This window comes from Triticum urartu, chromosome 6A (assembly GCF_056163025.1).
Source record: "Triticum urartu cultivar PI428250 chromosome 6A, HENAU_Tu73, whole genome shotgun sequence".
NCBI classification, from domain to species: Eukaryota; Viridiplantae; Streptophyta; class Magnoliopsida; order Poales; family Poaceae; genus Triticum; species Triticum urartu.
Window position 1 is genome coordinate 493945478 of NC_141878.1, and position 10564 is coordinate 493956041.

At 45.1% G+C, this 10564-nt stretch overlaps 1 long non-coding RNA gene across 9 annotated transcripts; it reads left to right on the forward strand.

The window, feature by feature from the left end:
• The first annotated feature begins 463 nt into the window (after positions 1–463).
• LOC125514354 (uncharacterized) lies at positions 464–5407 on the forward strand. 9 transcript variants are annotated; one of them, XR_007286351.2, is made up of 7 exons: positions 464–963; positions 1426–2210; positions 2361–2892; positions 3222–3661; positions 3765–4202; positions 4746–5034; positions 5184–5407. It is a non-coding gene; the product is annotated as an uncharacterized LOC125514354 (long non-coding RNA). The 9 variants fall into 9 exon arrangements; XR_007286354.2 differs by lacking the exon at positions 3222–3661 and having other exon boundaries at positions 3765–3977; positions 4087–4202; XR_007286352.2 differs by lacking the exon at positions 3222–3661 and having other exon boundaries at positions 3765–3924; positions 4038–4202.
• The last annotated feature ends 5157 nt before the right edge of the window (positions 5408–10564 follow it).

Consider the following 10564-nt stretch of genomic DNA (forward strand, 5'->3'; position numbering starts at 1 on the left):
TTTTTGACAAATGAGTTGAATTAGTACAGAATTAGTACCGGCCATGTGCTTTCATACTTTCACAATTAGTACATGTGTCAATGCCTAATGCTTTATAGAATTATAAAATTAATATATTGTATAGAGAATTATATTTTATAGAATTAGTACACAATTAGTTGAATTACTATAGACCAATTGCTTAAACTTACCCGAAATAATCAGTACTACTCATCTCAGAAAACTTGACGAAAATTATCAGTACTATTCATCTCATTGGTGTGCTCATCTCAGAACACTTGCTTGATTGGGCATTAGTCCACTCTTTAGTCCTTTCCTTCCAAGGTTGCCTTATCTTTACTCCTAATGTCTCAGTTGGTAGGTCGCGTTCCGAGTTTAATTTTCGTCCCACCACTTTCGTCCGGGTTTTTTTGTCCTTTTTTTTTCGCTGGTTTTTTTCAACACCTCCCCACCCCATCTCACCCACCCCACACACGCACCCCCAAGAAAACCACCCCGCCCGCAGTCCTCCCGTCGCCGCCGCCGTCCTCTCGATCCCATCGATCCCATCTATCATTGCCGCCGTCGAGGGGGAGCCGCCGCCGCCGCCTCTGCAAGGCAGCGCGGTTTGAATCCCGCAACCGCCGAACTCTGGGAGATGCCGTCGCCGCCTCTCCAGGGCAGGGCGGTTTCAGTCCCTGCCGCCGAACTCCGGAAGACGCCGCCGCCACCGAACTCCATGACCCATGGCTGCCACACATCTTCCTCCACGCACGGCCGCACCCCCACCCCTTTTTCTTCCCTCCCTCCGGCCTTCATCTCTACCCGTCCCACTCCTCGGCCTTCAATGGTGATCCGCTGCCTCCCGCTCCTCGTGCTCCGATCTGACAACTGATCCACCGCCGCGCCTCGGATACGTCGCGACGCCTCGGATACCGGCGACCGGCGGTGATCTGAGACCAACGAGTCGGCACCACATCCCTGGTACTTCCCTTCCCCATCCGCCAACCCTCTACCCTCCCCCTGTACAAAGGCCCGTGCGGCCCTGTCCGTCCGACCTCGGCGGACACGACCATCCGGGCAGACGCGGCCATCATGGATCACGAGAACGCCGGCGCCACCAGCGCCTTGGATGCATCACCCGTCACCACCATGGTGGCACCTCGCTGCTGCCGCTCGGCATGGATGGCCGCCCCAAGACATGGATAAGCTCTCGTGATCCCCACCCCACCCCTCTCATCCCCTGAATCAGTATCCTCTGCTCGTGCTCTCCTGTTCCACCTGAAACGACGAGGGGTAGTGCCGGCCGTGGCTCAGCAGGATAGCATAATTAAGCTTGCCCTTTTTCTTTTGTGTTTGAGCTGTTTCTCAGTTTTACATGCACGTATCAATCTTTCTTCTGTATGCAGGTTACACACCTGATGATTTTTACAACCTCTTCTGCAGATCTTCAGAACACCGAGCGAAATATTGGCTTGGAACGATCTTGGGTTGGCAGGGCGGCCAGACCAGGTGGAAAATGTGGTGCACGAGTCAACCTCACATCATACTGTGGTGTCTAGGATGGGCGTGGTGTAACATGACGCTTTCTAGAAGCATGTTATCGAACATCTCCACAGAATCCCGAGCTTGCCTAATTCCAAAAGCATGTTATCATAAGGATGAGTATGGAGGACAACTCTCTCAATTCCCAAAGCACTAATCTTGTCCTAATTGCTCATATATTGAATCACTTTTCGCTGCAAATATGTTTTCTGTTTGATGAGCTAGAAGATGCTTGGAGGCTAAGTACAAAGAGGATCTAACGTTCACGTTTTTGGGAGGCAATAACTACTTTGTGCACTTTGGCTGTGGATATGGGTACACATTCTTGATGTCTCGATGAATTGGAGAACAGATGTAATGGTATATGCTCTATGCAAGGACATGAGAACAATCCTCCAAATTGAACTACGTGATGGGAGAGTAGTTAGGAAACTTTGTTTGTGTACGGGTTGCTTTTCCTCTATATAGCGGGCGCTGGAAATTTCAGTTGCGATGATAGCAAGGATCAAGGAAAAGAGAACAAGGGTGGGGCTTAAACTTCAGTACGAGCGCTTGCCGTGGTTCTGCTATGCATGTGGCTACATCGGGCATCAGGTCATGTCTTGTGCGCGTAAGTTCAGGTGGTGAACCTGTATGCTGACGACTGCGATGCTTACCACTGAGGAAGTTCGTGCAGCAAGTAGGAAGTAAGACCTGAATTTAACTAGATGACCCACAATATCTAGCAACTCAAACCATTGTGTCACATTAGAGTAATTTTTAATACAGTCATATAGCTATCCATGCTGACATGGTGTATTATTATTTTCATTGGAGGTTAATTAAGTTTTTTTCAGGCACCTTGGACAAATTTTGGAAAGAGGGGCACGACTCGGAGGTATGACCCCCAGCAAGGGCCATCACAGCTGCGCTGACAAGCAAGTGTAAGTTGGTGATGGTGCCACCGTGTCAGAGTTCGGAGACTACCCTTGGAAGCACAAATTGGACAAAGTGCCTTGTGCCACTGGTGTTTCAACACCAGGGATGTGATTTTTCTCTATAGTTTGTAGTACATTAGACAATTTTGTATGCTATTCAGTAATTAATGCTAAAGTTTATTCCTACAGCTTGTACATGAACAGGTCCCTGTTTACCGATGGCGAAAACTCATCCTTGATCCAGCTTACTCCTGCAAATGTTGACCAACAGACAATTCTCTTCATGCCTTATTCATAACATCAAATTTCTCAACCTGATGGCATCTATCAAGGATCTCTAAAGCCGATGGATTAAACTTGTGTTTTTCTCGTGTGTTCAGTATACATGGTTATCTTCATAGGCTAATTTCACTTTTGATAACTGATGATAAAGCGACAATGGAATCAGAAGGTGAGCTAAAAATAATCTTGTTATCTATTGTTGTTGCAAATTTTCCAGTATGCATGTATCTATCATAAAAAAGGAAGCAAGTTTATACCATGATTATAATGTCTTACTGATGTGCTTATTGTATCGCTGAAACATCTCAAATGCATTTCTTTTTACAAATCTAATTACTAGGATTCTTTTTTTCTTTCGTTTTATATTTAACATTAAAGTTTGCTTTTCTATCTTTTCTGATTCACAAATTACGGTCATGCCAATGGAAATGATGAATACACTTCTATAGTTGGTCGTAAAACCAGTCGAGCATCTGACCAAACCCATTTGCGATGCAGGCCCAAAAAACTTCATCATTCATTCTGCAAGCTGCCTAAAGAAAAAACAGCACCACTGATACCATCTCTGGTTCATTAATTGGTTCGGATAATCAAATTATTCAATTGAAACATGTGAGAAATTATTATAAAAAGAATCTGGATGCATCATATTAAAAGTGGAATAGGGGCAGCGGCATCGATCCTTCGTAATGACCATCTGCTGGAAGGCGACGCGGTTGGCGATAATTTGCTTAGCTCTTTCGATGACGCCACATGGGCATTCGTGAATTCCGAGTAAGCCGCAACCCGGTTTGACAGGGTGAGGGATGCGGGAGTGGTTGACAATGAGGTGGCCCTGTCTAAGGGCACCCAGTAGAGTGAGAAAGGAACATTGTTTCTGTAAAAAAAATGATATTTAGACTTTCAGAGCACCCCCTGCACTACGTGAGATTTAGAAGGTATTCAGATTAGTGTTTGCTGATTTCTATAAATTCCGTTTGTGTGAGTTTTATATTTTTCTATCCCTGTCGACGTACTAATCCACTGTTCATTGATGTGCAGGTGGTATGGCCGGCGGATGCATCCATGTGCTAATCATCTGGCACCAAGCGGACGGAGCCGAACGAGTTGGGGCCACCAGCTGGCTGACAACGCACACATGGGCGAGCATGAGCAACATGAAGCTAGGGAGTAAGCTGGGAGCGGATGGACGGGGCGTGAGGTAGAAAAGGGGTGGGGAGCGGGCGGACCGTGGACATAAGAGAACAACACCGGGTTTTTTAATTACTTTATGCACGATCACATATTTATCTCTTTATTTATGTGGCTTATCAGGCTTGACGCACGATCACAGATTTATCTCTTTATTTATGTGGGTGGGCAGAAACATCCTTTCTAAAGTTTTCTTGGGGCTGTATTGACGAACAACTTGTTCAGTGATACCAACCCCTTTGAGCTCCCTCAACCCTTCGACAACACTTATTCAGTTTCTCACCACAAGTGAGTTCTATTTGCACCAACAAGCGTGTTAATCATTGTACGTGTTGGTAATCAGAGTTTAGATAAATGCTACTAATGCTAGCGCTCGCCCTACATGGACAGAGTGGTGGTCGAACGATATGGTTAAATAATAAACTGACTTGGAAGAAGCAACAGAACTTATTATGGACAAAGAGAGATGCATAATTTTTCTAATATGTTTATTATTGGTCGTTTCATGCATCGTTTAGGGTAAAAAGTTCCTAGAACATGAGCTTGTCCTTGCATAATTATCCATGCTTGATGGCACTACATCGTATCAGCATACTTTAAGTTTGTCCTTGTATTATCACGTATTCAAGGGCAAAAATGCCCAGAACAAAGAAATGATGAATTGTATTGTAGTCGTTCTTGTAGTTAAATATTATGTTTAAAATTGATCATCACTTGGGATGTTGCCAACTGCAGGGTCGATGAGACATTGAATTGCCATATTGCTTTTCCCTCTTATTGACATGTTAAGAATATATCTTTAACAATAGAATTTAATATTTGTGCTTTCAGGTAGTAAGAGACATGATCAGATCACTAACCAGTGATGAAGGCGTTATGTGGTCGTTGACGTCATGCTAAATGTTGGTGTAGTGCCAAATAAGAAGATACAGAACAAAATCCCTAAGCTAGACATTATGGTATAATGGAAATTTGAGGATGTAGGTGGATGTGGGCGCTGTGGCCGCCACCAAGGATGTAGGGGTCACGCCCCAAGCTGCAAGTACGTGGTAGGTGCATCAAAACTGACGAGGACATGGGAGCCACACTGCAGCATGAGTGTTTTTCATAATTTATTTAGGTATGTGAAGTCTTTTTAATGTTCACATATATGCTGAAATTTTGACATTGAAGAACCAACAATGGAGTTGTATGTAATTTCTTGTGAGAGCTATACCATTCTTTTTAGTACTAACTAATTCCCATGAGTGCCAATGGTGAAATTTTCAGGCCTATGTACTGGATGATATTTTCATTGCTGGCAGTCTTCATCAACCTATCTACGAGGACATTGATATACTAATTGTTGCACAAGTGTTCTCAGCACCGGCTAACAAGAAGAGAGTATGATTGTTTAATGCTCCCTGTTGTAAGCTTGTTTCACGAGGAGCTTCTCAGTGTTGTACATGTAGGGTGTGGATAATATAAATAAAATCTATTTGTTCATTCTTCTACTGTATCTCCGATTCGTCCCCCACGGTTTAGTATAGTTATGTGCTAAAGTATTAGGAAGAAAATAGACGGATGGTATTGTCATTCGCGGCAAAGACAATTACATCCTCAGACGAATGAGCCAATTGAATATGCCTGGCTGCACAATCAAGCTGAGCCTTGTGCTTAGAAAGCCAATCCATCCCGAGAATAAGATCAATATCCGAGTTACCAAGAACCATTGGGGAAGCCAGAAACTTGAAATCACCCATCATGATAGAAACATCCGAGACTATTGAAGTAGCCCTCATACACTTAGCCGGAGAAACCACTCTCATAGGTTTACCCAACATTTGCGAAACGAAGTCATGCTTGGAAACAAATGATCTTGACATGAAACAATGTGATGCACCAGTGTCAAAAAGAACTTTTGCGGGAAAAGAGTTAACTGGAAAGTTACCCATGATGACATCTGATGAGTCCTCTACCTGAGCTGCATTCAGCAAGTTGACCTTGGCGTGCTTGGGGTTATGCTTGACCACAACTGTACTTGCCGATCTCACAGGAGGAGGAGGAGGAAGACGCCTCTGGTTGAAACACTTGTTGGCATAGTGACCCTTCTGTTGGCACTTGTTACACGTGACCTCTGAAAGCGGACGGTGATACGGAGCACTTGATCTTGAGCTTGAGACGAAGTCTTGTTCTGAAAGCCAGGGTTGGGTGGGTGGGAAGGTCCACTGCCACCTTTGCTCTTCTGATACGGCTGACGGAACGGAGGAGGAGGAAGACAATACTTCTGCTGCTTGGCCACTTGAGTAGAGGAAGAAGGCGTAGTGTCTCTGACTCGCTTCTTGGAAGCATCACACCTCAGTTGAGCGGCCTCTTGCTTCAGTGCCATGTTGTAGAACTCATCGTATCTCAAGGGCTCGAAGAGAACAAGAGCTAGCTGGATTTCTTCTCTGAGACCACCCCTGAACTGGTATATCATGCTCTTCTCATCAGGAATGTCCTGCTTGGCAAAGCGGGCGAGCTTCTGGAACAACTTGTTGTAGTCATAGACAGACAAAGAGCCTTGCTTCAGCTTGCGGAATTCCTCACGCTTGCTTTCAACCACGCTCTGAGGAATATGATGAGCTTTGAAGTCTTGACGGAATTCATCCCAGGTCATAGCACGTCCACCTCTGGAATCCTTGTACTGCTGGAACCATTCTGCAGCTTGATCTTTGAGTTGGAAGGAAGCGAACTTGACGAAGTCCTCAGGCCTGACGTTACTGCACTCGAAATGCTTGCACAGATCCACGAGCCAATCGTCAGCATCAGTTGTCTCAACACAATTGCTGAAAGTTTTTGGCCCGTTAGCAAGGAACTGGTTGAGTGTAGCAAAGTGATTCTGATTGTTTCCTTGGTTCCCTTGGTTGCCTTGATTGCGCTCTTGAAGAATTTGCATGGTCAATTGTGTGTTTGCATTGGTTGCGGCCATCACAACTTGCCATGCCTCCGGAGGAGGGGGAGGTGGTGGCGGATCTTGATTCTGATTCTGATTGGTGCTCTTAGCGGGAGCCATCCTGAAGAGGTTGACCACCGTTAGCACATTGATAGACAAATATTGAAGCTGAATCCAACGGAATGAAAATTGCAACATAAAGTCTTCACATCTGAACAAAATGAACGAATGCATTCCTCTTGAAATGGTCACATATCCATAAATTGAGAAGCCACTTAGAATTTAGGTAGAGAAACAAATCAACAAGATACGGATCAAGAATGAATACTCGGTAAGAAATCCCAATCTCAAACCAAATATCCGTGGAAGAAGAACTAGAGCTACAAGAATTCCCACCTATGAAACTCCCGAACCTTTCCGGTTATGCAATTAAGTGTTGGGGATACAGGGGAAGCATAATATCTCACCCAAATCTAGCAATTCCTACATCCAGCTGTATCCATCCTTCAACACATAATCGAGAAAAACTTCGGAAACCATCTACCTCAACCTTCGAAAAGCATCCGTTATGCAAGTTATGACGATACTCCCGAACTCCCTCCCCAGTCCTGGGTGGCGTCGAGGTTATCTCACCAACGAACTGCATAAAAGAGATTTTCGATGTCGGCGTACTAAACTCAGGTATACCAGAACTGCAACGATAAAATTATGACGACAACACCTCAGAGCTCAACTCCCCGGGACACTTCCACAAAACCCCTGACAGGAGGCACCAAGACAATGTTCTCGTCATAAAACCATCGGAACGATTCCAAGATACCCGCGTGATCCTAATTTTTTTTTTGTGAAATTTGAGAAGAGAAGAGTCAAAACTCTACGTCAGGATGCCTTACCAGAGCGAAGAGGAGACTGGGAAGTAAAAAGAATTCCTAAACTCTCCGATATATAATTCTTAAATGACTCAAAACATTTTTCTAGACACAACTCGGCTGCTAAAAACGATCAATCAGTGGGGGCTCCTAAGGTCGGGGAAGGCTCTGATTACCAACTTGTAACGCCCTCGATGCGGCTATATCTCCCACGTGTCGAGGCACGACTTAGAGGCATAACCGCATTGAAAGCAATGTCGCAAGTTAGGCAATCATCGCAACATCCCATGTAATATAGATAATAAAAAGGGAAGATACATAGTTGGCTTACACTCGCCACGTCAATCAAGTACATAAATAGCATTACAACATCCAAACACTCATGGCCCGACTACGGCGCCAAAATAAAAGATAACCCAACATGCGACACGGTCCCGATCACCCCCAACTGGGCACCACTACTGATCATCAGGGAAAGACACGTAGTATCGTTGAGAGTCCTCGCCGAACTCCCACTTGAGCTCAAGCGCGTCACCTGGAGCGGAATCATCAGGCCCTGCATCTGGTTTGGAAGTAATCTATGAGCCACAGGGACTCAGCAATCTCGCACCCTAGCGATCAAGACTATTTAAGCTTATAGGTAAGGCAAGGTAAATATGTGGAGCTGCAGCAAGCGGCTAGCATATATGATGGCTATCCTGTTCGCAAAAGAGAGCGAGAAGAGGAGGCAAAGCGCGAGCGAGAAACTAGAGGACAACCTGCACAAGCATTACTCCAACACCGTGTTCACTTCCCGGACTCCGCCGAGAAGAGACCATCACGGTAACTCACACTGTTGATTCATTTTAATTAAGTTAAGGTTCAAGTTATCTACAACCGGACATTAACAAATTCCCATCTGCCCATAACCGCGGGCACGGCTTTCGAAAGTTTAAATCCCTGCAGGGGAGTCCCAACTTAGCCCATGACAAGCTCTCACGGTCAACGAAGGAATATACCTCCTCCCGAGACGTTCCGATCAGACTCGGTATCCCGGTTCTTCAAGACAACTCCGACAATGGTAAAACAAGTCCTGCAACACCACCCGCTGTGCCGACAAATCCCGATAGGAGCTGCACATATCTCGTTCTTAGGGCACACCGGATAAGCTAAGCGTACGGGAGCCAACGTAACCCAAGTTGCCAAGGGACGGCCTCGCACGGTGCTCTAGGTTGGACCAACACTCAGAGGAGCACTGGCCCGGGGGTTTAAAATAAGATGACCCTTGAGTCCGCGAAACCCAAGGGAAAAGGCTAGGTGGCAAATGGTAAAACCAAGGTTGGGCATTGCTGGAGAAGTTTTATTCAAGGCGGACTGTCAAGGGGTTCCCATTATAACCCAACCGCGTAAGGAACGCAAAATCCGGGAACATAACACCGATATGACGGAAACTAAGGCGGCAAGGGTGGAACAAAACACTAGGCGAGAGGCCGAGCCTTCCACCCTTTACCAAGTATATAGATGCATTAAGATAACATGGCAATATAGTGATATCCCAACAAGTAAATAATGTTCCAACAAGGAACGGTCTCCAATCTTCACCTGCAACTAGCAACGCTATAAGAGGGGCTGAGCAAAGCGGTAACATAGCCAATCAACGGTTTGCTAGGACATGGTGGGTTAGAGGTTTGACATGGCAATTTGGGAGGCTTGAAAGCAAGTGGTAGGCATCGTAGCATGGCATAGCAAAAGAGCGAGCATCTAGCAAAGCAAAGATAGTAGTGATTTCGAGGGTATGATCATCTTGCCTCCAAAGTTGTCAGAGTTGACTGGATCCTCGAAAGCAAACTCAACGGGCTCCTCGTTAGCGAACTCGTCTCCCGGCTCTACCCAAACAAGACAAACAAGCAAACGGAACACAATCAACCACGCGTAAAGCTCAAACAATATGATGCAAGGATGGTATGCTATGCGGGATGCGATGCGGGATACATATGCAAGATGTGACAAGGAATGCATGAACCTGGCCTCAACTTGGAAATCCAAGTGTGCCACTGGAAAGATGAGATGAAATCGCTTGAAAACGATATAAAGAACGCCGGAATCGGAGTTACGGTTTGGAAATGGCAAGTGATTCAAATATGACCACGTTCTGCGATTTACAGCAAGTAGTCATCTAAATGCAACAAGATGAACATGCTACAACACCCAAACATGACCACCAAATACATGGCAGGGATGCATTCATGATGCTTAACAAAAGTCTAGCACTGAGCTACGGCCAATTCATCCATTAACAGGTTCAAACAAGCATGGCAAAAATGCATATGGTAAACAGATCTCAGACTTAGTGAAATTAACACTTGTCTGGAATTTCAGATCAGATAGCACTCTTTGGAGCAACAAAACTACATGCTACAGGACCTGAACATGGCAAAGTAAAGCATGGCATGGATCTACTCAAAGAGCTTAACAAAAGTCCCTTAGTGACCTTGAGCCAAAAGGGATCAGAAAATACAATTGCAAGCATGTGAACATGGCAAAAACATAATCAGGTCTCAGACTTAGAGAAAAACTGGAGCATGCTGAAACAGATATTAAGTAGGCATGTTTACGAGCTCGATGCACTCACTACAGAGCAAGTCATGACAATCTAAGCATACACCCATCAAGAATACATAAAATACAAGCTAGACATGGCAAGAACAATACCATAGTATGCACGGATCAACTACAACATCATCGGCAAAATCGCTAACAAGTAGACAATCTGCCCAGATTCACGAAATGACAAAAGTAGAGCTCGATTGACTCAAGCTAGGGTGCTCCATAATTGCAAAAAAAGACATGGATGGATAGAGCACTACAAGATTAACAAAACATCCTTA